The sequence below is a fragment of the Peromyscus eremicus genome, chromosome 4 (genome assembly GCF_949786415.1).
Source record: "Peromyscus eremicus chromosome 4, PerEre_H2_v1, whole genome shotgun sequence".
NCBI classification, from domain to species: Eukaryota; Metazoa; Chordata; class Mammalia; order Rodentia; family Cricetidae; genus Peromyscus; species Peromyscus eremicus.
In genome coordinates this window covers 8,780,813-8,787,180 of record NC_081419.1, presented here as the reverse complement: position 1 = coordinate 8,787,180, position 6,368 = coordinate 8,780,813, and positions in this window count along the sequence as shown.

Here is a 6,368-nt window from a genome sequence, read left to right as displayed (position 1 = left end):
TCTGCTAACTGGTTGCCTATAAAATCACATGGAGTCTGTTATTAAAGCTTTTACCCACGGCCTTTGTTTGAAATTGAAGCAAAGGTGCTGTGATGTTGTTATAGCAACTTTGCTCACATGAGGCTTGGGTTTTACAAGAGCCACTGTTAAAAGACCACTCAGTCCTGTGACATTCATTAACTCTCTCTACTATACACCAATCTACAAAGCAGATAGGAACCTGCTGTCAACTGTTCCCACCTCACTGTAAACAACAGTTCTTGGCAGAGGCGGGATTGCCTATGGTTAAGATGTGAGGGTTTTCTGAAGGTTTAGTTTACACGTAGGGAAAGCTGGTCCCCACCTAGTTAGTAACACAGAGATGCCCTGGGGTAATAAGCCCTGAGCTGTAAGATTGGTGGCCATCATTTTGTCAGTCATGTGCTTTCTCTAGCCCAATTTCCTCAGATGTGTAATCAGGTGTTCAGCTAAGATCCTCCCAGGTTTATATACATGTGTACACACATGAATACACACATGCACGCACACTTTAATTATACAGGTGTACATACACACAAATACACAAATGTATACACATAAACCTCTGTTTTGAGATAGAAAATATACTAGAGGGGCTGGAAAGAGATGGCTGAGCAACTGGCTAAGAGTACTGGCTGCTCTTCCAGAGAACCCGGGTTCAGTTCCCAGCACCCACATGACAGCTCACAACTGTCTGTAGCTCTAGTTCCAGGTGATGTGACACCATCATACAGACATACGTGCAGGAAAACACAAAAGAAAATAAACTAGAGACTGACAGCACAAACAAATTAATCTGATAAAACTATTTCCGGAACAGAAAAAAAAAAAAAAATCCTTACTAGACTTCCCCTCTCCCCCTAATTTTCTGGTTAACTACTAAGAAAATTCTAATTTTTTCTGTATAGGCTGGAGAAATGACTCAGTGGTTAAGGGCACATACTGCTCTTGCAGAGGACCTGAGTTCTATCTCCAGCACCCATGTCAGGCTGCTTACAACGCCTGTAACTGCAGCTCCAGAAAGCTGTAATGCTTCTGGCCTCTGAGGGAGTATATGTGCATATGCCCTACCCGCCGCCGCCCCCCCCCCACACACACACAGTGGATGTAAGTTCAAGGACAGCCAGAGCTACACAGAGAAACCTTATTCTGATAAACCAAAAAAAATTAAAACAAGCACACAGCAGGAGCTGGAGTGCTCAGCAGTTAAGAGTTTAATGCTCTTGCAAAAGACGGAGGTTCGATGGAAGCAGGAGAATCAGGCTTGGGCTACAAGATATTCTGTATCAAAAAAAGAAAAGAAACAGAAAAGCTGGAGAGATGGGTCAGCATTTAATTAAAATTGTACAGATGATCTGAGTTCAGTTTCCATCACCTACATCTGGTGGCTCACAACTGCCTGTAACTCCAGCTCCAGGGTGACCTGGTGCCTCTGGCCTCCAAGGGCACCATGTGCACATATCCCTACACACACACACACACAAATACTAATTTAAAATAATGGGCTGCAGAGATGGCTCAGGGGTTGAGAAAACTGACTGCTCTTCCAGAGGACTCAGGTTCAATTCCCAGCACCCACATGACAACTCACAACTGTCTGTAGCTCCAAGATCTAACACCCTCACACACACATACATGCAGGCAAAACACCAATGCACGTTAAAATAAATAGGGCCAGGCAGTGGTAGCACACACCTTTAATCCCAGTCTCTTGGGAGGCAGACGGATCTACAGTGCTAGTGTTTTCCAGGACAGCTAGGGCTGTTACACAGAGAAACTCTGTCTTGAAAAAACAAAAATTAAGATTTTTTTTTTTTTTTTTTTTTTTTTTGCTGGGCAGTGGTGGCACACGCCTGTAATCCCAGCACTCTTGGATCTCTGTGAGTTCAAGGACAGTTTGGTCTACAAAGCAAGTGCCAGGACAGCCAGGGCTACACAAGAGAAACCATGTCTCGAAAACAAACAAAAAGATTTATTTTATGACTGTTTTGCCTGCATGTATGTCTGTGCCTGGTGCCTGTAGAGGCCAGGAGAGGGCATCACATCCCTTGGAACTGGAGTTACAGAAGGTTACAAACCGCCATGCCCTTGCTGGAAATAGAACTTCCATTCCAGGTCCTCTGAAAGAGCAGCCAGTGCTCTTAACCACTGAGATATCTCTCCATCCCCAGCAAGAACTATCATAAGATCCTATCTCAAAAGAAAACAAAAATTACCAAGCAGAAAGAAGAGACAAATGACTGAAAGATGCAGGAAATAACTTCATGTATCAAATGAGAGAGGAAAACAGCAATATCTTCCTAAGAGAAATAAAAGTTACCAACAAAAATTTAATTTTTTCTTGAAAAAATAGTTTAAAGCCCATAGCTTAAATTATAAAAACTGCACAAAAAGAATTCAAATGACCAAGAGTTTATGCACTACATAGTAAATCAAAGTTAATGGAGTAAAAGAGACAGTTCAGGCGACGGTGGCGCACGCCTTTAATCCCAGCACTGAGGGGCCAGAGGCAGGTGAATCTCTGTGAGTTCGAGGCCAGCCTGGTCTACAGAGTGAGTTCCAGGGTAGTCAGGGCTACACAGAGGTTTAAACGATGTCTGGGGGGCAGGGGGAGACACTAGCAACCATCGGATAAACACCAATGAGAACCTTAGCACTAGCTATAGCAGAAGCAAAATACGTCTAAAAACAGTGGTATACCAACGGCTTGCTTCCTTTACATTCATTCCTTTAACACTCTTAACTTGAACTGAGACCTCCTTGGAAAACCAAGAAAACGACACTTTGGGTTATACAGGAATAGCTCAGAGATCATAAAAGGATTTGAACTTCTTGATAAGCGATCGCTTGTTCACTTAAATAGCTCAACAACGTACTAAGAAATGGGATCCACATCCGAATCATCAGAAGAACGCTAACACTCCTAAGAAGCAATTTAGGGGAGTGGTGAAGCAGAGGCCACCTGACACACTCCTAGTACTGTCACACCGATCCCGCCCACCGGCTTCCCACCTCTCAGGGACTTAAAACACACTGCGGCCATCCGCGTCCCTGGAGCAGACAGCAGCTCCTGTCACCTCTGCTGGGAGGACCCCATCCCGAGAGCACTGCCCGCTGGGGCTCGGCCGGGCTCCGTCTCCGGGAAACCCAGCGTGTAAGAGTGAGTCTTTGAGCAAAGCTGCTAGAGCTTGGAGTCCTCAGGGAGCCAGGGGGTCGCACATCCCCGGGATCTCCCCTCAGGGAGCCGCTCCAGCATTCGGGGAACTCGGGCTGCCCTGGTTCTCGGCGTCTCGCTGCGTCGGACCCGGTCGCCTTACACCGCGGAGCCCCTCCGCCGCGCCAGGACCCGGTGCCCGGTAGGGATCCGGCCGAGGGAGGCGGGCAGGCTGGCGGGCGCCCCACAGCCGGAAGGGGCTTGCCTCGCAAACAGGACGGCCTCCGGCCGGGCTCACCTTCAGGTCGTTCTCGGGAAGGTACTTGCACTGCCGCGCTATCTCCACATACTTGTCCAGATCTAGCGGCGCCATTTTAGGAAGAACGAAACGCGACGACGGCAGCGGCAGCAGCTGTAGTGCCGGAGGCAGCGGCGCTGGCCGAAGCCGGAACCCTCCTTACGTCACGTCCGACCCGTGAGTGGCGTCTGCGCATCGACGTCGAAGCCTAACTCGCTTCTTTCCGGGCCGGGACACGCCCCGCGCCCTCTCAGGCGGAACTCCGGGTCTCTAAGAGAACCCGAGGGTCCTGTTGACGAAACCTGCCGGGACCCGTAGCTGTCTGCCGCGGGGAGTGCTGGGATTTGTAGTTTTAGTGAAACCGAATGCTCCTGCTCGCCTACTCTTCACCTCCAGGAAACCAGATGAAGCTTTTCCAAGGGAAGATTACGAAGACTAGGTATTCCCTGGCTCTCATCCCTACCCAGTAAAGCACCCTGTCAGCATCTTCAGTTAAAGTTAGACCTAGCCTAGACGTGTGAAACAGATTTCACACCCTCAATTCTCCATCTTGGAAGAAAAGGAAAAAAAAAATTAAAGCATTTATGCTAAATTCTGTACAAATACTGGCGCGCTTTTTTCCCTCTTTAATTCTTGTAAGACTGATAGGAGTGCAAAGCTTGCACGTGTTACTTGCCCCAAATCTCAAAGGAAACAAAAAACGTGGCGCCTAGCCTGGAAAACAGGCTACTGAATTAATTAAATGTGTGAGTCCCACATGGGGGCAGGAAGGGTTTTTGTGTTGCGTTGGGTTTTTTGTTTGTTTTGTTTTGTTTTAACTTTGTTTAAATAATCTCATTGTAAAAAAAAAAAAAATCTTGAGCCAGACAGCGCTGGCATGCCTTTGATCCCAGCGCTCGAGAGGCAGAGGCAGGCAGATCTCTGTGAGTTTAAGGCCAGCCAAGATTGCTTCGCAGAGAAATCTAGTCTCAAAAAACAAAACAAACACCTAATATAGCTTTTTTTTTGGGGGGGGGGGGCTCGAGACAGGGTTTCTCTGTGTAATTTTGGTGCCTGTCCTGGATCTCGCTCTGTAGACCAGGCTGGCCTCGAACTCAAGAGATCTGTCTGCCTCTGCTTCCTCATGCTGGGATTAAAGGCTTGTGCCACCACCACCCGGCTTTGAGTTCTGTTTTTAAAATGGGAGTCAAGAAGCCGGATATGAGGAAGCAGATGCAGGCAGATCTCTGTGAGTTTGAGGCCAGCCTGGTCTACAGACAAGTTCGAGGTCAGGCTCAAAGATACACAGAGAAACCTTGTCTTGGGGGGGCGGGGGCGGGAGAAACAAACAAAAAAACAAAACCAGAACTCAAACATTCCTGCAAGAATTCAAGAATGTAGGGTTGGAGAGATGTCTCAGTGGTTAAGAGCACTGATTGCTCTTCCAAAAGACCCAGGTTCAATTCTCAGCACCCATATGGCAGCCCACAACTGTCTGTAACTCTGGTTCCAGGGAACCTGATACCCATACATGCAAGCAAAACACCAATGCACATAAAATAAAAATAAATATAAATTTAAAAAATTCAAGATTGTGATTTCTATTCTAAAAGGATTAGTTCCTACAATGTAAACTATCTGATATTTCAATTTTTCTTGTTAATATACCCCTCTAGCATAGTATCTTGAAGTAATCCTAGTCAAAAGACCCATGGCCTTTCAAAGCATTCTAGAGCTCTGAACAGTAATTGCTGTGTAAATACATGTCGAGCACATGGCAGAGCCAACCTGGCCTTGGTTCTCTCTCCAGAAGGAAATTATTCTTCAGCAGTCACTGGGAAATTTTCTATTAATTACAGGAAATCATAAGAGTCCAGGTGTTAGAAATACATGGCAAGGCTAGCAACCTGGGCTACATAAAGACACCCTGTCTCAAAAAGAGAAAAAGAAAAGAAATATATGAACAAAGTAGTGAAGAGAGCTGCAGCCCCCAAATTCCACCCTGTCCATGAATTTTGGTTATATTTTCAAGTAGCTAAATGAGTTAAGTTCGAGTTCTGGCATTGTGGCCTTATCGGTAAATTTCAGCATTTGGGAGGTGGAGGAGGCAGGAGCATCAGGAATTCAAGGTCATCCTTAGCTACACAGTGAGTTGAGACAAGCCTGGGCCACATGAGACCTTGTCTCAAAATTAAAACCCAAGTTTTCCTTTCACTCACATTAGTATATTCTCTCAACATCTGTCTGCTGGTGTTATCCTCATTCTATATGTGAGTAAACTAGGGTTCAGAGAGAGGAACGGACTTGGCAGATGTCAGAGTTCCCTGTCAGGTGCTGGAGCTTGTGTCTGAAGTCGTTTGTCCGCCCTCTCCACATAAGTACAGTAAGCAGACCTGCTGTTTCTAGTGTTTTGAGTTCTGATTGTAGTGAGCTTGAGTGTGGTTCTCTGATCACACATAGGCACAGGCAAGTCACCTTTGTTTTAGGAAAGACACGGAGCGCTTACAGCTAGGACATAGATCAGAGATTATGCAGATGAAGTTGCCGGCAGAGGGTAGTTCATTTATAGATAGAAATAATCATGGCCTTTACAGAGGACCAGCTCTGGGCCGTCATAGATACCCGACCACAATCCCTATAGAAAGCTTATGATTTCTCTGTTACAGAGAGAAGACACCCAAAGTATTAATAACTTTCCCCAAGATCAAACAGTCTCAGTGAACTTTTTATTCCCCACCCTTCACAATAGGACCTAGTTGTCGTGTTTGATCTCTCTGCTCAGCCTGTAAGCTCCTCAAGACCAAGGGCCTGTGGTCTGGAACATGCTGTCACCACAAACAGCAGTCACGGAAATGAGCTTCTTTAAGCACCACAGTTTGAACCAGCCTGAAGCCTGCACAGGAGCATGCACATAAACTC